Source organism: Gossypium hirsutum, chromosome A02, assembly GCF_007990345.1.
Source record: "Gossypium hirsutum isolate 1008001.06 chromosome A02, Gossypium_hirsutum_v2.1, whole genome shotgun sequence".
Classification (NCBI taxonomy): Eukaryota; Viridiplantae; Streptophyta; class Magnoliopsida; order Malvales; family Malvaceae; genus Gossypium; species Gossypium hirsutum.
The window spans coordinates 87,816,523-87,841,819 of NC_053425.1; the positions used below are offsets into that span (position 1 = coordinate 87,816,523).

Sequence of the window (25,297 nt, forward strand, 5' to 3'; positions counted from 1 at the left end):
GTTTTGAATACTTCGATGTGGCATGTCGGATCCGACCATAACGTCTGGGCCGGGTAAGGGATGTTACATTTAGTGGTATCAAAGCCTAGGTTGCAACAACTCGGCTGTGGAATGGGTTTACAAAAACAAAGATTTTCGAAAGCAAAAATTTTATAAAGAATGCGAAAAACTTGGTTTTCAAAATTTAGATATTTAGAAGGTGGCATTTCGAATCTTAGGCTCAAGTCTGTAAGTATTCTGAATTTTTCTGAATATTTTCCTAAATTATCTGTCTGTGCTGAAACCCTATTATGATACTCTAGATAGGATGATACTGAAACCATAGGAAAATCTGATAAGAGACTAAAACTGTAGCTAGACTTCGATTTTGCGAAAACAAACTCTGAACTACTGTTTGATTCATAAAACATCTGTAATAAACACTGGAATATTAATTGATGCATAAAAATTCGTAAGCCGAGGAAGTGCTCGAGCGAGATCTTCGTCTTCGAGACATATTCCGGCGGTGGATGCACTGGTACCACCGGCAACGGAGGTAGAGTCTCATGACCGTGGTGCCGAAGATGATGCCCTGTCACAGGAAATGCTTCGTGTTCTGGAAAGGGTTGCCGGGGCAAGTATGGGCAATGGAGTTCGAGGATCTATTTCTGAACAACTTCGGGCTAACGGAGCGGAGATCTTTAGGGGCGTGTCTGGTATAGCCCCAAATGTGGCAGAATATTGGTTGGAGGCCACAGAACGGATTATGGACAACTTGGACTGCTCTGAGGAGATTGTGAGTGGGGTATCTGTACTAAGTCCTTTGGGTCACTCGGTTAGGGTAGACAAACTGTATAAGGATGTACCCTTAGAAACTCTAGGTAGGATTTTCCCTAGGGATCTGATGGAGTTACCGTTCGGAGAGTTTGATCTCATTTTGGGAATGGACTGGCTTGTTAAGCATAAGGCGACCCTGGATTGTGCTGCTAAATGAATGGTGTTAAGGACCACAAAGGATGAGGAGGTTATGGTGATAGGTGAGCGAAGGGATTATTTGTCCAATGTGGTGTCGGTATTAAGAGCCGAGAAGTGGATTCAGAAAGGTTGTGATGCCTATTTAGCATTTGTAAGTCAGTCGGAAGAGGAGGGACTGACAGTGGATAAGGTTAGGACCATAAAAGAGTTCCAAGATGTTTTTCTAGAGGAGCTTCCAGGATTGCCTCCGAACCGAACAGTTGAGTTTGGAATAGATTTTTTGCCTGGAACGGCGCCTGTGTCCATCGCACCGTATAGGATGGCACTGAAGGAGTTAGTGGAGTTAAAGGCTCAAATTCAAGAATTGTTGGATAGGGGCTTCATTAGGCCAAGCGTGTCTCCATGGGGAGCACCGATGCTATTCGTGAAAAAGAAGGATGGTACGATGCGGACGTGCATTGATTATCTCCAGTTGAACAAACTGACGATTAAGAATAAGTATCCACTACCAAGGATTGACGATCTGTTCGACCAGCTTAGAGGAGCTTCTGTATTTTCTAAAATCAACCTTCGATCTGGATATCATCAATTAAGAGTCAAGGAGGCAGATATCCATAAGATGGCATTCAGGACTCGGTATGGTCATTACGAATTTCTGGTTATGCCATTTGGACTAACGAACGCTCCTGTAGCATTTATGGATCTGATGAATCGTGTGTTCCAACCATTTTTTGATTAGTTCGTAGTCGTCTTTATTAACGATATCCTGGTATATTCTGAAACTGAAGCAAAACATGATGAGCATCTCCGTATAGTGCTACAAGTGTTAAGGGAGAAGGAACTCTTTGTGAAGTTCAGCAAGTCTGAACTTTGGTTGAGGGAGGTAACCTTCTTAGGACATGCGGTCTCTGCTGAGGGGATTAAGGTGGACCCTCGGAAAATTGAAGCGATTTTAGAGTGGAAGCCGCCTAGGTCAGTGTCGAAAATACGGAGTTTCCTAGGACTGGTAGGATACTACAGAAGGTCTGTGGGAGGTTTTTCTGTGATGGCAGCACCTTTAACAAAACTCATAAGGAAAGGAGTACCGTTTGTATAGACTAAGAAGCAGCAGGAAGCTTTTGAGAAGTTAAAGAAAGTTCTGACTGAAGCACCTGTGTTAATTCAGCCGGAGTCTGGGAAGGATTTTACTGTGTACAGTAACACATCACACGTGGGTTTGGGCTGCGTGTTAATGCAAGAGGGTAAGGTGGTTGCATATGCATCACGATAGCTTAAGCCTCATGAGGGGAACTATCCGACTCATGATTTGGAGTTGGCAGCAGTGATATTCGCACTTAAGATTTGGAGACATTACTTGTACGGAGAAAGGTGTATTATATACACTAACCATAAGAGTCTTAAGTATTTGTTGACTCAAAAGGAGCTGAACCTTAGGCAAAGGAGATGGATTGAGTTGTTTATGACTATTCGATCGAGTATCACCCAGGCAAGGCTAATGTGGTAGCCGATGCTCTAAGTCGTAGAACTGTATTTGATCTGAGAGCAATATTTGCTCGTCTGAGTCTGTATGATGATGGAGGTCTGTTGGCTGAGTTGCAAGTGAGGCCAACCTGGGTGGATCAGATTAAGGAAAAGTAGTTGAATGATAAGTCTTTGGTCGCTCGTTTCCAACAAGTTAAGGAAGGGGAAACTTCTGAGTTTGGGTTAAATGGCGAAGGAGTTTTGTGTTTCCGAGGAAGAATTTGTGTTCCGAAGGACTCTGATTTGAGGCAGACAATATTGAAGGAAGCTCATGGAGGACTTTGTGCCATGCATCCTGGAGGGAACAAGTTGTATCACGACATACGAGAATTGTACTGGTGGCCTGGACTTAAGCGAGAAATAACGGAGTTTGTAGGAAAATGTCTGACATGCCAACAAGTGAAAGCTGAGCATCAATTACCTTCTGGACTGTTGCAGCTGGTCAAGATACCACTTTGGAAGTGGGAGAGGGTAACCATGGACTTTGTGAGTGGGTTGCCTTTGACACCATCAAAGAAAGACTCGGTGTGGGTGATTATGGATAGGTTGACCAAATCAACCCATTTCATACTTATACGTACTGACTTTTCACTTCAAAAGTTAGCCAAGCTGTATGTGGCGGAGATTGTACGACTTCATGGAGTCCCAGTTTCGATTGTCTCTGACCGGGATCCCAGATTCACATCTCGGTTTTGGCAAAAGTTGCATGAGGCATTGGGGACGCGATTGAACTTTAGTACGGCTTTCCATCCCCAAACTGATGGTCAGTCAAAGAGGGTTATTTAGATTCTGAAGGACATGTTGAGGGGATGCGTGATTGACTTTCGAGGTAGTTGGGAGGATTACTTGCCGTTGGCAGAATTTGCGTACAATAACAGTTACCAGGCGAGTATTCGAATGGCACCGTATGAAGCACTGCATGGACGAAGGTGTCGTACACCTAGTTGTTGGGCTGAACTAGGAGAGCGACAAATTCTTGGACCAGAATTGGTAGCTGATACTGAGGATAAGGTCAGAATAATTAGGGACCAGTTAAAAGAAGCATCTGATAGGCAAAAGTCGTATACAGATTTGAAGCGTAAGGAGATTGAGTACTCAGTAGGTGATATGGTCTTCTTAAAGGTTTCTCCTTGGAAGAAGATATTAAGGTTCGGTAAGAAGGGCAAGTTGAGTCCGCAGTTCATTGGGCCTTATCGGGTTTTGAAGCGAGTAGACCCAGTGGCTTATCAGTTGGAATTTCCTCCAGAGTTAGACAGGATTCACGATGTTTTTCACGTCTCCATGTTAAGGCGTTATCGTTCGGACCCTGTTCATGTCCTGCCAGTTGTAGAAATTGAAGTTCAGACTAATTTGACCTTTGAGGAGGAGCCTGTGCAAATATTGGCTCAAGATGTTAAGGTTCTCAGAAGGAAATCTGTCCCGTTAGTGAAAGTTCTTTGGCATAATCATGGAAAGGAAGAAGCTACTTGGGAATCAGAAGAGACTATGCGTCAACAATACCCTCAACTAGTTGGATCAGGTAAATTTCGAGGACGAAATTTCTTTAAGGAGGGTAGAGTTGTAACGCCCCAATTTTCAGGAATTCTGTGAATGTTGGCATAGGTTTAATTATGTTAGTGGGCCTCTAGAAGGCCCAAGCTTAAGATAGAACCCGGCAATTTTAGTTAATTTTTTTGTTCCATAAGAAAAAGGGGGTGAAATTATGAAATAGGACCTATGTGAAAATGTTTGAAAATGCTATAGGCTAAATTGAAGTGGCCAAATAAATAGGAGTGCAAAATAGGAGGATTTGCATGACAATCCTCCTATTTTACATGAAGTGGCCAGCCATCATATTGTTGTAGACAAAATGTGCACTTGATATCCATAATTTATGGTACAAATTGATACAAATTGATAATGGGTTAGGTAAATGTTCCATGATGGGAATTTCATGTCTTTTGTATTAAAGAATTAAATGGATGAAATATGAAATTTTATTAAAAAAAAAAGGGGTGAAAAGAACAAAGTTTTGTCCATCTTTCATCATAGCCTAAAGTTAGAGAAGAGAAAGGAGAGGAGAAAGCTCTTGAATGTTCGGTCACTTGGGAAGAAAATTGAAGGTAAGGTCATGGTAGTTTGCTTTTATTTTGAGATTCATGAGTTCTTTTGATTCTACCTTAACTCTTGAAGCATATTTTGGTTTTTAGTTGTGTTGTGAGCATTTATTCATGAATTAAAATGAAGGAAATGGTTGTTGTTTCATGTTCTTTTGATGAAAAATGGAAGATAGGTGAAGTTGAGCCAAACAAATAAGCATGCATGTGCCTTAGACGCTAAAGGGAAAAATCGGCTAACATGTTGTGCTTTAAAATGATGAAATGGAGATTATACTTAAGTAAAATCATAGATATGTGATGATTTATTGGTGATATACATGTTTAAATACCATGCATGCAAGGTATGTGTGAAAGAGTGATTTGGTAATAAATCTGCTTGGGACAGCAGCAGTAACGTGACTTTATAAAATCACCATAAATTGGGGGAGATGAATTGAAGCTGAATAAATTATGTAATTAAAGCTTATTGAGTCTAGTTTCAAATGAAATAAACAAGAACATATTTTGAATTCTGTACAATGAGAAATTTGATTCGTAATGAAGAGTGGTCAGATTAGTCAAACAGTGAAACATGGGAAACTTTGAGAAAAATATGGTATTTATTGGCTAAACTAAAAATTCTAAAAATTTTATGGATAGAAGATATATGAGTCTATTTTCAGGGAAAATTAACGGCACTTGATTTGGAGTTTCGTAGCTCCAGTTATAAATGATTTAGTGACTATTGCTCAAGAAGACAGCTTGCAGCGAAATTATGATTATGTGGTAAACACTGACAAAAATTTGTTAATGAGTTGCTTATTGATTTCTTATAAGCTTACTCTGATCTGTAGGTGTGGTTGGCCGAATATTGTAAGGGGTTAATACGTAGTTCGTATTTGAACAGTTAAATTAACGTGTTAGTAATCCAATTGTAGGCGGTTCGTGTGTGGATCTCGTCAGCTAATCGTCGCAAACAGGTGTGTAACTAACACCCTCTTATAGACTAGATCGACACAAGCCGAAAAGTTGAAATGCCGAAAAGTTGGTATTTTGAGATCTTGCGAGTGTGGGAATGCTCATGAGATTAATAGTTTTATGTATATGGTAAATTAAAGTGATAAGACTGCAGAGTGTGCGATTCTGTGCTTTTCGATATTTTTGGGCTTAATGGGCCAAAAGCGGGATAATGGGTCAACAGGCCCAAGTTGGTAAGAAAATGCGATAAGTGTTTCTGATCGTACGTAAATGACTATGTTATGTATGAAAACCTTAAGAATAGTTAAATTACTTGAATACCCCCTATGTATGCAAAATTACCATTATACCCCTAGGGTTACTTTTGGCTGAAAATCATGACGATCTAATTCTGTATGATGTATGCCATGCTTATATATCTATTGCATGGGGACTTGGGTTATACTATGGAGGAAGCGTCCTGGTGGCTATGCCACAATTATCTGATCTGGTGGCTCTGGCACATATATCTGTCCTGGTGGCTATGCCACAATTATCTGATCTGGTGGCTCTGCCACGTATATCTATTCTAGTGGCTCTGCCACAATATCTGTATCTGGTGACTTCGTCACAATATCTGGCAGCCTTGCTGCGATTTCTGTGGTGTGTAGTGGTTGGGTGGGTCGAGTAGTCTCCCCACATGGTGTGAGGCTAGTACGGGGGTGTTATGGATGAATCTGGGTTGGGTTTCTGCATAAACATGTAATATCTATTCTGTTCTGTTATGGGCCTATGGGCTTTATTCTGAATTTCTGTTCAGGGCTAAGGCCAACTTATTCTGTTTCTGTGGGTTGAGCTGATTTAGACTATGGTTGGGTTATTTTACACACTGAGTTTCCCCAAACTCACCCCTTTTATTTTCATCCACGTAGGTAATCCCCAACCATAATGGGCTTGGAGCTGTGAGGGAATTCGGAGTGGCCGCCCGTTCTGAAAGTTTGATTTTCTTCTGGTGAACTGGACATCCTTTTAATTACGTTTGAGGTTTTGGGGTTTTAAATGTAATAAGGCCGCTTATTTATTTTTGATGGTTTTTATATGTTTTATTAAGATAGGTAATATTTATATTTAACTGTTGAAATTGGATAGCTTTAGGGTGCGTTTTCAAAAACAGTAATTAATTTCAAAATAACACGAAAACAGGCAAAGCTTCCGCAATGAAGATATTTTCCAAAATTAATCACTTTTCCTAAAAAGGACTTAATCAAATTAGTTTCCTAGAAATATACATGACGTTAAGGTATGGCAATGGCGGTTTGCATGTCTAGGATTGGATCCGAAGGGAGTTTGGTACTTAAGCAGTCCGATGGACTCACCTCCTCTTTTCCGGTTTCCTACCTGGTGCACAGCTTCCATTCATTTTAACCTATAATGAAATCATCTTTTAAAACACTCAGTAAGTTTTCTTTCTGGATCGAAAATGTTTTGAATGCTTCGATGTGGCATGTCGGATTCGGCCTTAACGTCTGGGCTGGGTAAGGGGTGTTACAGTAAGGTTACAATAAGAAAAATAACAGAATTTGGCAAAGGTGAGACTTGAACCCAAGACCTCTCAAACACTCCCAGAAGAGTTAACCACTGAAGCAGATAGATATTTGTGTCATACAGAACTAGAAATAAATTATTTAAGGCGTTACATCCTGTGTGAACAAGAATGTTAATTTTTGCTTCGGTTGTGGGATATAAGTTCGGTGGTAGTGAAATTTTGAGTTAGTTGGGTTGTTAGTGGAGTAGTGGGGGAGGTTGGGGTTATGTGCAAAAATTCTTATTTAATTTTATTTTTATTATTTTTTTCTCTTTCCCAAAAACTCTCCCCTTTCTGGCGTTCTCCTATTCTTCCTCCAATTTTTTTCTCCTTTCTTCCCCTTGTTTTTGTCAAAATCTTCCTTTCAAAATCACAATGTTTCGAACTTCTGATCTCTTCGTGCATCTAGGTAAGTGAAGGTGGTGAGTTTTTGCTCGGATTAGGGGCAATTATTAAAGCTAATCTAAATCGATTTTTCTTTTCGTTAGTATTAATTTGTTGGTTTTTGACACCAGTGAATCGTAAGGAATGAAACTCTCCTCCTATAGAATCGTAGCCGGGATTATTAGGGAAGTTGGGTAAGTAACGAACACTTGAGTTTCACTGTAGTCAATCTCTTTGTTTCAATTTAATTAAGGATTAAGGACTAATTTTGAAGCATGTATTGTTGATTTTTAGGTTCTAGTGGTCTCGGGATTATTTTCTTATAAAAAAAAACCAAGTGTGTAACGAAAACACGGAAAATCAAAGTTTAGTGAAAGCAAAAAAAATGGCCTGTCAGCGCCATACGGGCAAGTGCGACACACGGCCATGTGATGGGCGAGTACGTGTGTGGGCCACACAGGCAAGCCATCTGAGCATGTGAGCCCAAAATTATGAAATTTTCCCTAAGGTCACACGTGTCATTCCGATCAACTGTGGGCCTTCAGTAGGGTCGGTAAGGGAAAAACAAACCCTAATGCATGATATTTATTATTCTGGTAGACTAATCTGAGTTTAGGAAAACTTGTATATATGTCTAATTATGTTGTTTAAGCATGTATGATATCTGTATACAAGCATGAGGGTCATGTTAAATCTATTAATTCTGTATATTTGTATTCTGTATCTGTATATGGGGTGGGTTCTGTTTATTGGAGGAAGTGTTCTGTGAGCTGATAATTCACCGTTATTCTGGCAACATAGCTACAAATTATTCTAGTAAGTCTCGTACAGACACTATGTGGTGTATAGGGATGGGTGGGTGTTTTATACCCCACATGGTATGGGATGGTCAGGGATGGTCAGATTTGTTATTCGATCCATTTCTTTGGTTGCTTCAAGAAAAGTTAGGATGATTACGCCATGAAGGATAATAGAAGTTGAACTGGGTTCCTTGTCCACTCCTATTTTGATGTTGGTTCCCCATATAGTACACTGACTTGGGATTTGATGGACAATTCTCAAAAGAATGATCTTCCCCACAGTACACACAAAAAACTACTTCATACGGACTTGGTGGCTGAGCTACAAAATTATTAGCACTATTAGCAGTAAATTATTTTACCATAGAGGAAATAGACGATACCTGAGCTGATAATGAAGTGAGGGCATCAGCTTCATGAACTCCAGCTACACCTCTTTCTGAAGCTGTTTGATTTGTTGGCTTTTGATAGTTATTACTCGCGATCATCTTGATGATCTCATAAGCCTCATTATAAGACTTCGACAAAATTGCACCATTCGCAAAAGCATCTACCATCAATCTTGTATGTGCATTAAGACCATTATAGAATGTCTCCAACTGGATACAATGAGGAATCCCATGATGAGGACACTTATGCAGTAACTCCTTGAATTGCTCCCAAGCCTCATACAAAGACTCGTCATCCAATTGTTGGAAGGTTGTGATCTCATTCCTCAACTTAGCATTTTTGCTAGGCGGGAAATACTTAACCAAAAATCTCTCCGCTAATTCTTGCCATGTAGATATGAAACTTGGTGGCAATGAATTGAACCATGCTCGTGCTCAATCTCGCAACGAATATGGAAACAACTTCAACCTCAGTGCATCTTCAGTCACACCGGCTATCTTGAATGAATCATTCACCTCCATAAACAATCGAAGATGGAGATGTGGATCTTCTGTAAGCATACCACTAAATTGGCCCACCGTTTGGAGCATTTGAAACATCACTGGTTTCAATTCAAATTGGGTTGCCTCAATATCTGGGCTTTTAATTCCGGGATTTAACTCACTGAAAAGTGGCACAGCATATTGTCTGATGTATCGATCCCTATCATCGGCAATGAGGATATGATTTCTTACATGATCAGCTTCATTACCTTGGTCTTGATTCTGATTTCCAAGGTCCATCTCAACTTGTCTTTGAGCTATTCGTTCACGTCTTCTTTGACTGAAAGTTAGCTTAATTTCAGGGTTTACAAGAAGTAAATCGATAATTTTATCTATGCTCACAAACACCTGAAAAGAAAATCACAAAATTAAAAAGAATAAGTTAGTAATGTTAGAAATAAATCAAATTGAAAATAAATAATTTCACGAAAGAAATTACTATGGCAACAGTTGAAAAATCCCCAGCAATAGCAATAAAAACTTGTAACACGTAGGTTTATGCAAGTGTACATAGTCGTTATCAAGTAATAAGTAAGTATCGAGTTATCATCTCCACAGGGATGTATTTCTGCTAAGTCACTTAATTTATAAAATTATAATAACAATTTGGTAAATAAAAACACAATTTTGTTGAGAAGTGATGATTAAAATATATTAGACTAAATGCAATGATCCCTAATGCAAATTAACCTAAGTATGCAAACTATATGAATGAAATAGATTTTAGCAAAATTAAACACAATTTGCAACAATTATAACATAAATAAACTAGGACAATTACTTTAATTAAACTCAATTTATTATCAGCATGCTAAATAATATTCAGAAAAACATTCTATAGCAACTCAATCTTTCATGAGTTTGGAAACCACGTTAGGTCTTTTCGGAATCCTTTACTTAGTGAATATGTAATTTATTGATTCTTATTTACTAAGGGTTTCTTAGTATTAGTGTGAGGTAACAGGGACGGGTTAGGTTTGAAATAGTTTAATTCAGTTTAATTTAGAGAGGAAAGAATGATGAATGATGAATGATGAGGGATGTATGATGTGGGATGAATAGAAATGTGAGAATGAGGTCTTATTTATATGTGAGGAGAAGGGGATAAAAATAGGGGTTTTCATCTTTTGAAGCATCTTCCATGGGTGGCCGGCCATAAATTGAGGAAGTTAAGCTGATTTTTGCTTGATTTTTTTTCAATTTGAGTGCCACAACAACTCAGGACTGAGACTCGGTCAAGTACAAATCTTTAGGTAAATCTCTAATTTCTTCAACTTTTTAAGGACCTTGTGCAATTAAACAAAAAAGTGGTTTATGGACAGCCATGTGTAGTCAAATTTTGGGTTAACTTGGTCCCCAATTCGGACGGTTTTGTAATCCAGCAAAGCTATTAGACCTGTCCAGAATAAATCAACAAGTTAGAGGACCAAAGAATAAAATTTATTCAATCTAATTAATTAATTTAAAACCAAAATTATTAAAGAAATATTTTAAAATGAACTATCAAATATAATTTTATATTTTATTATTTAATTTAATCATGCATGGCCCACTTTATGTCTTAAAAAATATAATAAATTCAAATTAATATAAAATAAGCCATTTATTGCATGAAAAATTATAATAAAGCAAAAAATTACATTTTAATAATTTTTATATCCTAATTTCATATTTTCACATATTTCATTAATTTATTAAACAATTACTTTAACAATAATTTTAAGTAAAAATGTGATAAATTACATAGGAAAAATCCTATATATGTTTCCGTTTACAGGGTTCTAGCTGTTTCTACTGGGTTCAGCCATGTAGTAATTATGGTAGGCATCATCCAGGCGAGCGTTGGAGGAGATTAGGGGCTTGTTTGCGTTGTGGATCGATGGATCACCGAATTAGAGAGTGCCCATAGTGTTTTGATCAGATGCAAGCTCTGGGTCTAGGTTTTGTTCAACCTCAGAAGCAGCCACCTAAGGGCCATGGTCCGGCCAGGGGTGGTAATGGTTTAGGCAGAGGACAGAGAGCACCAGGCAGAGGTGCTAATCATACTAAGACGAGACAACCTACACTGGTATATACTATTCGACACCGAGAGGACAGAGACAGGCTTGATGTGATTACCAATACATTCTTTATTGTTGACGCCCCTTATACTACTTTGATAGACAGAGGGTCAACACACTCGTATGTAGCTAGTACTGTCTCTAAAAACTTAGGGATTATTATTGGGAGTACTTCTGGTGAGATATATGTACAAAGTTCATTAGGTCAATTTGTTCGGGTTAATAGGCTGTATAGGAATGTAGAGCTAGAAGTTCAAGGGGTTGTGTTTCCAAAAAATCTGATGGAGCTACCGTTTGGAGAGTTCGACTTGGTTCTAGGTATGGACTAGTTAGTAGAGCACCGAGTCAGTTTGGATTGCGTGACTAAGAGGTCATTTTGAGAACCGAGGATGATATGGAAGTTGTTATGATCAGAGAGCATCGAGATTACTTATCCAATATAATATCTGCTCTAGTAGCCGAAAAACTAGTTCAGAAAGGGTGTGAAACATATATGGCCTTCATAAGTGTTTCATTTTTTGGGGACTCTTTTGTCGAGAACATTAGAACAGTGAGGGAATTTCTAGATGTATTTCTCGATGAGTTACTGGGTTTACCTTTAAATCAGGAAGTTGAGTTTGGCATTGAGTTTCTACCGAGTACAGCTCTAGTGTCCATTGCTCCATACTGAATGGCACCAAAAGAGCTTATGGAGCTAAAGGCTCAGCTTCAGGAGCTTTTGGATCATGGATTTATCCATCCTAATGTGTCTTCATGGGGGGCACCGGTTTTGTTCGTAAAGAAAAAAGACGGCACCGTGAGGATTTGTATTGATTACCAATAGTTGAATAAGCTGACTATGAAGAATAAGTACACACTTCTGAGGATAGAAGATTTGTTTAATTAATTTTGTGGGGCTTCAGTATTTTCTAAGATAGATATATGTTTCAGTTATCATCAGCTTAGGGTTAAGGAAACTGATATCTTTAAGACAACTTTTAAGTCTCGTTATGGGCAGTACGAGTTCCTGGTCATGCCTTTTGGTTTGATGAATGCTTCGGTTGTATTCATGGATCTGATGAATCGAGTTTTCTAGCTGTATTTGGATCAGTTCATCATAGTCTTTATCGACAATATTCTAGTGTACACTAAGACTGAGGATGGGAAAGATGAGCATCTTAGAGCAGTGTTTCAGATACTTCAACAGAAACAGCTCTACGCTAAGTAAAGCAAATGTGAATTCTGGCTACAGGAAGTAACTTTTCTAGGGCACGTGGTTTCTGTTGAAGGGGTCCGAGTTGATCCTCGAAAGATTGAGGCTGTACTTGAGTAGAAACAGCCTAAGAACATTTCTGAGATCCACAGTTTTCTAAGTCTTGCGGGTTATTATTAACGGTTTGTTGAGGGCTTCTTGTTGATTGCAGCTCCTCTAACTAAGCCTTTGTGTAAAAATGTTCCTTTTGTTTAGACTGATGTGCAATAATTGAGCTTTGAGAAGCTCAAGTCTTTTCTGACTCAGGCACCTGTTCTAATACAACCTAAATCTAGTAAATAGTTTGCGATTTATAGTGATGCGTCACACATCGATTTGGGATGTGTATTGATGCAAGATGGTAAGATTGTGGTTTATGCATCCCAATAGCTTAAGTCACACTAGGGAAATTATCTGACGCATGATCTTAAGTTAGCTACCATGGTGTTTGCTCTAGAGGCACTATCTATATGGTAAGAGGTGTATCATCTACACCAATCACAAGAGACTTAAGTACCTCCTTACCCAAAATAAGTTGAATCTTAGGTAACATAGATGGATTGATCTGCTTAAGGATTACGACTGGACGATAGAATATCATCCCGATAAGGTCAATATGGTGGCTAATGCTCTTAGTCAAAGAGCAATGTTTGATCTGAGGGTGATGTTCGCTCGTCTCAGTTTGTTTGATGATGGAAGTCTGTTAGCCGAGTTGCAAGTTAAGCCAACTTGGATCTGTGGCTCTGTCAGGTTGAGAGTGGAAGTACATCTGATTTTGGGTTGAATAATGATGGGTTCTGTGTATCTGAGGACTGGTTTGTGTACCGAATTACTCTATTTGAGACAGCCGATTCTGAGGGAAGCACATAGTAGCTCTGATGCTATGCATCCTGGTGGAAATAAGATGTATCAGGATCTCCGCGAATTCCACCAATAGTAGGCAGAATCACGTAGCAAGGAGATAGTACACTTTAGGCACTCATCGGGTGTGCAAGATAGCTCGTCGAGTAGCCGGATCGTGTTGTCCAACCAAAATTCAGCTTGCGCGGCATCATCGCTATCCGTAGCCTTAAATTAAGTAGCCCTGTGTTTTCGGATTCTGTCAACTGGGGGCTTATTTGACCTTATTTGGTCAGTTACCGGAGGTATTGTAGGTGCGGGGGTGGCATTAGTCGGGAATGGAGGTTGTGGAACAACCGTATTAGTTCGAATGTATCGGTTGAACCAATCATTCATCACGCTATAGAAATCTTGTCTAGCTTCATCATTCGGATTACTAGCAATAGGTTGAGAGTCCACCGGAGCTGTCCCTTCTGCGGGAGCAGGCGCTACACTCTCAAGATCATCAGCTACCGCTCGGTCGGGATCGGGATCCATTACTATAAATAAACACATTTTCAATTGTCAGAAATCACCACACTATCAAATAATCACAAAATGGAATGTATAGCTAGACCCAAACGTATTACGGTAATCCTAGAATCGACTAAACCGTAGCTCTGATACCAATAAAATTGTAACACCCCGTACCCGAGACCGTTACCGGAGTCGGACACGAGGGGTTAACGGGCTTAATCCACTTATTTTCACAGTCCATTTGAAAATTTTCCAGACAAGCTGGTTACAGCTTCACTGTCGCCTTAAAAATCATATCTTGAGTTTCAAAACTTGAAAACCAGTTTCGTAAATTTTTCCTGAAACTAGACTCATATGTTCATCTAAAAATTTTTTCTAGAATTTTTGGTCGAGCCAATGAGTACAGTTTATTAGTTAAAGTCTCCCATGTTTCCGGGATCGACTACACTGACCCTTGCGCATTACGACTTAGATATCTCCCTGTACAGGGTTTCAATACTGATGACGTTTGTTTCTATAGAAACTAGACTCGAAAAGGAATCTATAAATATATGGCATGACTTCTAATTATCTCTGGTTGATTTATAATGAATTTCCAAAGTCGGAACAGGGAATCCAGAAACCGTTCTGGCCCTGTCTCACGAAAACTTAAATATCTCATAATATACTGTTCATATGATCGTTTCGTTACTTTCCTATGAAAATAGATTCATCAAGGTTCGATTACATAATTTAGTCACTATTTAATTCCATTCCTACTATTTTTAGTGATTTTTCACATTCACCTCACTGCTGCTATCAGCATCTATTTTTAAGGTAGACTTTACCTATTACATAGTTTCCATGATTCAACTAGCCCTTTTGCATAAATAGCACAAATATGATCATGATTAACCATTCCAATGGCTAATCGTTCCCAAACATTTCCATACCTCTTAATGAACATCATACAAGACGATTATAAAATTAAGCTCAAAGTGTATATAAGCCATTTTCGCATGGCTATCCAAATTTATACAAAACCAAAGGGTCCATGACCGACAACAAAAAGGGTAGTCCTATACATGCCATTTCAAAGTTCAACCAAAAGTATACCAAAAGGAGCTTTGATAGTGTGGGCGACTTCAACTTCAAAATTCCCGAGTCCGATAGCTGACAAACCAAAATCTATAAAACAGAGAATCAAAGAAACGGAGTAAGCATTAAATGCTTAGTAAGTTTTGAGCAAAGTATTTAAGCACAACTGAAGTATAGCATTCATATAACTAAACGGATAATTCCATATATACATATTCTCAAATCATTTCTACTTCACATTCCAACCCCTATATTCATACATAAGGGATCATCTTAGCCAAATACCAGAAGCTCATTACTCGACTGAGCGAATATTATTCGAAGGGAATCAACTATTCCAATGCACATACGAAACATACCTCATTGTTGGGATTTTACAAGCGTATTAACTGAAATTTTTACAGCAAGATCGCTCATTCCCGAATCACGTACCTTCGGAATTTAACCGGATATAACTACTTGCTCAAATGCCTTCGGGACTTGACCCGGTTATAGTAACTCGCACAAATGCCTTCGGGACTTAGCCCGGTTCAATAACTCGCACCAATGCCTTCGGGACTTAGCCCGGATATAATAACTCGCACAATTGCCTTCGGGTTTAGCCCGGAATTAGTCACTAGCACAAATGCCTTCGGGACTTAGCCCGGTTATCATCCGAATATCCATGCACATATCAATAAATCATGACACATCTCTATTTCAATTTCATGACTAGAATTCAAACACAAGTCACTTATCAAGCATTATCATTTCGGCTCAATAGCTACATACAAGAGCATGATTTTGATTTACTTAAAACATGATCTAATCGAATCATAATCTAAGCTCCATTACTCAAAGACTTACCTCGGATGTGGTCGAACGATTTCGACGGCTATTCGATCACTTTTTCCTTTCCCTTATCCAACTGTGGTCATCTAAGCTCTTGAGCTAATTCAAACAAATTTTAACTTATTAAAGTCTCATTATGCTAGCTTATGGCCGAATATGACAAGGAATTTGATAGGTCATATGGCCACCTTTTAGCTCAAATACACAATGGTCATGCACATTTTTAATCACATTAAGCAATTTAATACAATTCATTCGAACATCAAAAGAGAAGCTCAAGGTACTTAGCCCATATATACATTAGACATTAGAGTCACATATTGTACGAAATCACAAATCGAATTCAACATATTAGCTAATATTCCCCTTAGCCGAATTTTCCAAGTCAAGATAAAGCCATCAATATGCTTACCTATGGCCGAACATACACTTCAATTTATGTACTCATTCATGTGGCCGAACATACATGTCTATGCTGAGGCCGATTGCAACACTTAATACATTCTACAAGTATGGTCACTTGTATTGACTAAACACCATTTTGTTTCAAGTTCAAAACTTGGCTAATACACATATATACACTATTAAAGCATCCTCTCCCTTTCCATCAATTCAACACATGCATTACTCATTGATATACAAAATTATATTCGGCCTTAGCACACATCTTGCTGGCCGAATTTTTCTCCATCTAGCAACATTTTATGTACTATGCCGAACCAAAAGATCAAACACCTAGCTTAATCATTTCCAACACACTTAACCGGCCTTTGACGAAGACTTTAAACAAAGTCTATGTTCGGCTATCACACATATGGGCATTATTAGTTCAAAGTTTTAACAAGATTAATTTCTTTGATCTTAACCTAAATGACAACCCCCATTGTTCATCTAGATTTAGCATGAAACAAACACCAACCAAGAAAACAACACCCATGGCCGAGTATCATCTTCATCACATAGCAAGATTTAAACCATGGGCTAGGTAAAACTCAAACTAACATAAAAAATATGCATGAATCTCATGGAACAACATCAAACTTACCTTAACCTAGCTACAAGCATGGCCGAATCTCTTCAACATTTCCTCCTTTCTTTCCTTTTGAATTTCGGTCAAGAAGAATGACAAAGGATGGACATTTTTTTTTCTTTGTTTTCATCATTCCTTTTTCCATTTCTTTATTACTAGCTTTTTATTTTATTGTTTCCTACATACCACATTAGCACACCATGCTTAAAATATGCTATGCCCCAAGGCATGGCCGGCCACTAGCTCAAATATTGGGCAATTTGACATGCAAACCCACCATTTCACAACATGCATTATTAGGCCTCTTTACATTTGCCTAGCACATTTCTAAATTTTCTCACATAAGTCCTATTTGATAAAATTCACTTACAATTAACAAAATTCAAACATGAAATTTTCACACATGCATATATACATATAATGAGCATCAACTATGATGGTTAATTATTTTTATGACTCGGTTTTGTGGCCCTGAAACCACTTCCCGACTAGGGTCACATTAAGGCTGTCACAACTCTCCCCCACTTAAGAAATTTTCGTCCCCGAAAATCTTACCGGTAAATAGGTTTGGGTATCACTCTTTCATAGAGTTCTCGGGTTCCCAAGTAGCTTCTTCCATCCCGTGTTTGAGCCATAACACTTTTACTGACGGAACCCTTTTGTTTCGCAACTCTTTCACTTCACGAGCTAGGATACGAATCGGTTCTTCTTCATAACTCATATCGGATTGAATTTCAATCTCTGATGGATTAATTACGTGTGATGGATCAGATCTATAATGTCGAAGCATCGAAACATGAAAGACGTCGTGAATCTTTTCAAGTTCAGGGGGCAAAATCAATCTATACGCAACTGGACCAACTCGTTCAGACATTTCATACGGCCCAATGAATCTCGGAATCAATTTGCCCTTACGGCCAAATCTGAGTATCTTTTTCCAAGGTGAAACTTTAAGAAACACTTTGTCTCCCACCTGATACTTAATGTCTTTTCGTTTCAAATCCGCGTACGACTTCTGGCGATCTGTGGCCGCCTTCAGACTTTCACGGATTACTTTTACTTTCTGTTCAACATCTTTAATCAAATCAACTCCGAAAATTTTACTTTCACCGAGCTCGGTCCAAAACAATGGTGTACGGCATTTTCGACCGTACAAAGCCTCGTACGGTGCCATCTTAATACTTGACTGAAAACTATTGTTGTAAGCGAATTCAATCAAAGGTAAATACCGTTCCCATGAACCACTAAACTCAAGGATGCAGCATCTCAACATATCCTCGAGTATTTGAATTATCCGCTCGGATTGACCATCGATTTGGGGGTGAAAAGCGGTGCTAAAATGCAACTTGGTACCCAAAGCTTCTTGCAATTTCTTCCAAAATCGCGAGGTGAATCTCGGATCTCTATCCGACACAATAGAAATTGGTACCCCGTGTAATCTCACAATCAGAGAAACATACAGTTCAGCTAGTTTATCCAATGAAAAATCCGTACGTACGGGGATAAAATGAGCCGACTTAGTCAATCTATCAACAACAACCCAAATCGCATCTTTCTTACTTGTCGACAATGGCAACCCAGACACAAAGTCCATCGTGACTCTATCCCATTTCCATTCAGGTATCATGGTCGGCTGAAGTAAACCCGTAGGCACTTGATGTTCCGCCTTCACTTGCTGACATATTAAACACTTCGAAACAAAATTGGAAATGTCTCGTTTCATACCATGCCACCAAAACTGACGTCTCAGATCGTTGTACATTTTCGTACTCCCCGGGTGAATTGACATTCGGCTACAATGAGCTTCGTTCAGAATCATCGAAATGAGTTCTGAATTTCTCGGAACACACAACCGACTTCTGAACCTCAAACAATCGTCATCATCAATTTGAAACTCTGATTCCATATTTGGAACACATTCAGCCCGTTTTGCAACCAATTCATCATCGACTTTCTGAGCTTCACGAATTTGATGAATCAACAATGGTTTGGCCTTTAATTCCGCCACTAACACATTGTCGGATAGAACAGACAAGTGTACATTCATCGCTCGTAAAGCAAACAGTGATTTACGACTTAAGGCATCCGCAACCACATTAGCCTTTCCCGGGTGATAGTCAATGACAAGCTCATAATCTTTTAACAACTCGAGCCAACGTCTTTGTCGCAGATTTAAGTCTCTTTGGGTCATCAAATATTTGAGACTTTTGTGATCCGAAAATACATGGCACTTCTCACCAAATAAGTAGTGTCGCCATATTTTCAAAGCGAATACGATGGCAGCTAGTTCGAGATCATGGGTCGGATAATTTTTCTCATGTGGCTTCAGTTGTCTCGACGCATAGGCCACAACTCAACCTTCTTGCATCAATACGCAACCCAACTCAAGTAGGGAGGCATCACTATAAATGACAAACTCTTTGCCTGATTCGGGCTGCACTAGAATTGGAGCTTCAGTCAAATAAGTTTTCAATTGTTCGAAACTTTTCTGACACTTTTCTGTCTATTCAAACTTAACATCCTTCTGAAGTAGTTTCGTCATTGGTGTGGCTATCATCGAGAAACCTTTCACAAACCGTCGGTAGTAACCGGCAAGTCCCAAAAAGCTCCGAACCTCAGTAATATTTCTTGGAGGCTTCCAGTTAAGTATGGCCGAAATTTTGCTTGGGTTAACTCGAATACCCGATGCGGATACCACATGACCCAAGAAGCTAACCTCTCTTAACCAGAACTCACACTTACTGAACTTAGCATATAACTGCTTATCCCGTAAAATTTGCAACACTAATCCCAGGTGTTCAGCATGATCGGTTTCATTTCTTGAATAAACCAAAATATCATCGATAAACACGACTACAAACCGATCCAAATACGGTCTGAAGATTCGATTCATCAAATCCATAAATACCGCAGGGGCATTAGTGAGCTCAAACGGCATCACTAAGAACTCATAGTGACCGTATCTCGTTCTGAAAGCAGTTTTGGGTATATCCGAATCTCGAATTCGCAACTGGTAATAACCCGATCTCAAATCTATCTTTGAAAACACTGAGGCTCCCTTTAGTTGATCAAAAAAATCTTCAATACGTGGCATCGGATATTTATTCTTTATTGTCACCTTATTCAGCTGACGATAGTTGATGCACAACCTCATGGTTCCGTCCTTCTTTTTCACAAATAATACTGGTGCACCCCAAGGTGAGAAACTTGGTCGAGCGAAACCTCTATCCGTCAATTCTTGCAACTGAGCTTTCAACTCTTTTAACTCGGTTGGTGCCATACAATACGGAGCTATCGAAATCGGCGTAGTCCCAGGTACAAGCTCAATACCAAACTCTACCTCCCGAACAGGTGGTAAACTCGGTAATTCTTCAGGAAAAACATCCGGGTATTCACAAACCACCGGCACAGATTCGGGTTTCTTTTCTAACTCTTTGTCATCAAGTACATACGCAAGGTATGCTTCGCACCCCTTTCTTACATATTTCTGGGCCAACATTGTTGATATTACAGCTGGCAACCCCTTTAAGTCCGTAGACTCAACTCGGATTATCTCGTTATTTATGCACCTCAAATCAATAGTCTTGTTTTTGCAATTCACAACCGCATCATGCACGGTCAACCAATCCAAACCAAGAATAACATCAAATTCATCAAACGGCAAAAGCATCAAGTCCGTCGGAAAACAGGAACCTCGAATTACTAGGGGGCATTTCTTACACACTTTGTCGACAAGCACGTAACGACCCAAGGGATTTGACACCCGAATTACGAACTCAGTAGACTCAATAGGTAAAGTCTTACTGGATGCTAAGGTTTCGCATATATAAGAATGAGTAGAACCAGGGTCAATTAAAGCAATCACATTAGTATCAAAGAGAGTAAAAGTACCGGTAATAACATCTGGCGAGGAAGCATCCTCGCGTGCGCGTATAGCATAAGCCCTAGCAGGAGCACGAGCCTCAGATCTGGTCGTAGCATCCCTAGATCCTCTCTGACCACCACTAGCATTGCCCGTATTTCTAGATGGTCTACCTCGGGCAGTGGTAGCACCCGGTTTCCCACTCTGATTTGCATTCTGTTCAGACAACCTCGGGCAATCTTTAATGAAGTGGTCAACTGACCCGCACTTGTAACAGGAGCGGTCATGGAATCTACAACTCCCCGAGTGCCATTTACCACAATACTGACACTCCGTTCTGTCTCAACGATCATTTCCAACACTGGCGACCGAAGTGACTCGTGCACTCACAGGGGGTCGATCGCGATCTCGTCTAGATAAGCCCGAAGTGTCTCTCGACCGGCCTAAGCCATCTCTAAATTTCTTCGATGACTGTGGGAAGGGCTTCCCCGAAGACCTCTTATGAAACTCCTTTGCTCCCACCTCAGCTTTTCTTTTCTCCATACTGATCTCCTCGGCTTTGCAAGCTCGCTCGACAAGTACCACAAATTCTCAGATTTCCAAGATGCCAACATACAACTTTATATCATCATTCAGTCCATCCTCAAAACATTTACACATTACGGCTTCTGAGGAAATGCATTCTCGTGCGTATCGGCTAAGCCTCACAAATTTTCGTTCATAGTCGGTAACCGACATGGAACCTTGTTTGAGTTCAATAAATTCCTTCCGTTTTTGGTCAATGAATCTTTGACTGATATACTTCTTTCGAAACTCGGTTTGGAAAAACTCCCAAGTTACTTGCTCTCTGGGCACAACAGAAGTCAACGTATTCCACCAATAGTAGGCAGAATCACGTAGCAAGGAGATAGTACACTTTAGGCACTCATCGGGTGTGCAAGATAGCTCGTCGAGTAGCCAGATAGTGTTGTCCAACCAAAATTCAGCTTGCTCGGCATCATCGCTATCCGTAGCCTTAAATTCAGTAGCCCTGTGTTTTCGGATTCTGTCAACTGGGGGCTTATTTGACCTTATTTGGTCAGTTGCCGGAGGTATTGTAGGTGCGGGGGTGGCATTAGTCGGGAATGGAGGTTGTGGAACAGCCGTATTAGTTCGAATGTATTGGTTGAACCAATCATTCATCACGCTATAGAAAGCTTGTCTAGCTTCATCATTCGGATTACTAGCAATAGGTTGAGAGTCCACCGGAGCTGTCCCTTCTGCGGGAGCAGGCGCTACACTCTCAAGATCATCAGCTACCGCTCGGTCGGGATCGGGATCCATTACTATAAATAAACACATTTTCAATTGTCAGAAATCACCACACTATCAAATAATCACAAAATGGAATGTATAGCTAGACCCAAACGTATTACGGTAGTCCTAGAATCGACTAAACCGTAGCTCTGATACCAATAAAATTGTAACACCCCGTACCCGAGACCGTTACCGGAGTCGGACACGAGGGGTTAACGGGCTTAATCCACTTATTTTCACAGTCCATTTGAAAATTTTCCAGACAAGCTGGTTACAGCGTCACTGTCGCCTTAAAAATCATATCTTGAGTTTCAAAACTCGAAAACCAGTTTCGTAAATTTTTCCTGAAACTAGACTCATATGTTCATCTACAAATTGTTTTCTAGAATTTTTGGTCGAGCCAATTAGTACACTTTATTAGTTAAAGTCTCCCATGTTTCCGGGTTTGACTACACTGACCCTTGCGCGTTACGACTTAGATATCTCCCTGTACAGGGTTTCAATATTGATGACATTTGTTTCTATAGAAACTAGACTCGAAAAGGAATCTATAAATATATGGCATGACTTCTAATTATCTCTGGTTGATTTATAATGAATTTCCAAAGTCAGAACAGGGAATCCAGAAACCGTTCTGGCCCTGTCTCACGAAACCTTAAATATCTCATAATATACTGTTCATATGATTGTTTCGTTACTTTCCTATGAAAATAGATTCATCAAGGTTCGATTACATGATTTATTCACTATTTAATTCCATTCCTACTATTTTTAGTGATTTTTCACATTCACCTCACTGCTGCTATCAGCATCTATTTTTAAGGTAAACTTTACCTATTACATAGTTTCCATGATTCAACTAGCCCTTTTGCATAAATAGCACAAATATGATCATGATTAACCATTACAATGGCTAATCGTTCCCAAACATTTCCATACCTCTTAATGAACATCATACAAGACGATTATAAAATTAAGCTCAAAGTGTATATAAGCCATTTTCGCATGGCTATCCAAATTTATACAAAACCAAAGGGTCCATGACCGACAACAAAAAGGGTAGTCCTATACATGCCATTTCAAAGTTCAACCAAAAGTATACCAAAAGGAGCTTTGATAGTGTGGGCGACTTCAACTTCAAAATTCCCGAGTCCGATAGCTGACAAACCAAAATCTATAAAACAGAGAATCAAAGAAACGGAGTAAGCATTAAATGCTTAGTAAGTTTTGAGCAAAGTATTTAAGCACAACTGAAGTATAGCATTCATATAACTAAACGGATAATTCCATATATACATATTCTCAAATCATTCCTACTTCACATTCCAACCCCTATATTCATACATAAGGGATCATCTTAGCCAAATACCAGAAGCTCATTACTCGACTGAGCTTTATTCGAAGGGAATCAACTATTCCAATGCACATACGAAACATACCTCATTGTTGAGATTTTACAAGCGTATTAACTAAAATTTTTCCAGCAAGATCGCTCATTCCCGAATCACGTACCTTCAGAATTTAACCGGATATAACTCCTTGCTCAAATGCCTTCGGGACTTGACCCGGTTATAGTAACTCGCACAAATGCCTTCGGGACTTAGCCCGGTTCAATAACTCGCACCAATGCCTTCGGGACTTAGCCCGGATATAATAACTCGCACAATTGCCTTCGGGTTTAGCCCGGAATTAGTCACTAGCACAAATGCCTTCGGGACTTAGCCCGGTTATCATCCGAATATCCATGCACATATCAATAAATCATGACACATCTCTATTTCAATTTCATGACTAGAATTCAAACACAAGTCACTTATCAAGCATTATCATTTCGGCTCAATAGCTACATACAAGAGCATGATTTTGATTTACTTAAAACATGATCTAATCGAATCATAATCTAAGCTCCATTACTCAAAGACTTACCTCGGATGTGGTCGAAAGATTTCGACGGCTATTCGATCACTTTTTCCTTTCCCTTATCCAGCTGTGGTCCTCTAAGCTCTTGAGCTAATTCAAACAAATTTTAACTTATTAAAGTCTCATTATGCTAGCTTATGGCCGAATATGACAAGGAATTTGATAGGTCATATGGCCACCTTTTAGCTCAAATACACAATGGTCATGCACATTTTTAATCACATTAAGCAATTTAATACAATTCATTCGAACATCAAAAGAGAAGCTCAAGGTACTTAGCCCATATATACATTAGACATTAGAGTCACATATTGTACGAAATCACAAATCGAATTCAACATATTAGCTAATATTCCCCTTAGCCGAATTTTCCAAGTCAAGATAAAGCCATCAATATGCTTACCTATGGCCGAACATACACATCAATTTATGTACTCATTCATGTGGCCGAACATACATGTCTATGCTGAGGCCGATTGCAACACTTAATACATTCTACAAGTATGGTCACTTGTATTGACTAAACACCATTTTGTTTCAAGTTCAAAACTTGGCTAATACACATATATACACTATTAAAGCATCCTCTCCCTTTCCATCAATTCAACACATGCATTACTCATTGATATACAAAATTATATTCGGCCTTAGCACACATCTTGCTGGCCGAATTTTTCTCCATCTAGCAACATTTTATGTACTATGCCGAACCAAAAGATCAAACACCTAGCTTAATCATTTCCAACACACTTAACCGGCCTTTGACTAAGACTTTAAACAAAGTCTATGTTCGGCTATCACACATATGGGCATTATTAGTTCAAAGTTTTAACAAGATTAATTTCTTTGATCTTAACCTAAATGACAACCCCCATTGTTCATCTAGATTTAGCATGAAACAAACACCAACCAAGAAAACAACACCCATGGTCGAGTATCATCTTCATCACATAGCAAGATTTAAACCATGGGCTAGGTAGAACTTAAACTAACATAAAAAATATGCATGAATCTCATGGAACAACATCAAACTTACCTTAACCTAGCTACAAGCATGGCCGAATCTCTTCAACATTTCCTCCTTTCTTTCCTTTTGAATTTCGGTCAAGAAGAATGAAAAAGGATGGACATTTTTTTCTTTGTTTTCATCATTCCTTTTTCCATTTCTTTATTACTAGCTTTTTATTTTATTGTTTCCTACATACCACATTAGCACACCATGCTTAAAATATGCTATGCCCCATAGCATGGCCGGCCACTAGCTCAAATATTGGGCAATTTGACATGCAAACCCACCATTTCACAACATGCATTATTAGGCCTCTTTACATTTGCCTAGCACATTTCTAAATTTTCTCACATAAGTCCTATTTGATAAAATTCACTTACAATTAACAAAATTCAAACATGAAATTTTCACACA

At 39.1% G+C, this 25,297-nt stretch overlaps 1 non-coding gene across 1 annotated transcript; it reads left to right on the plus strand.

Annotated features, from left to right (window-relative positions):
* The first annotated feature begins 8,894 nt into the window (after positions 1-8,894).
* Positions 8,895-9,001, plus strand: LOC121216810 (small nucleolar RNA R71). Its single transcript, XR_005913025.1, has one exon. It is a non-coding gene; the product is annotated as a small nucleolar RNA R71 (small nucleolar RNA).
* Positions 9,002-25,297: the final 16,296 nt, after the last annotated feature.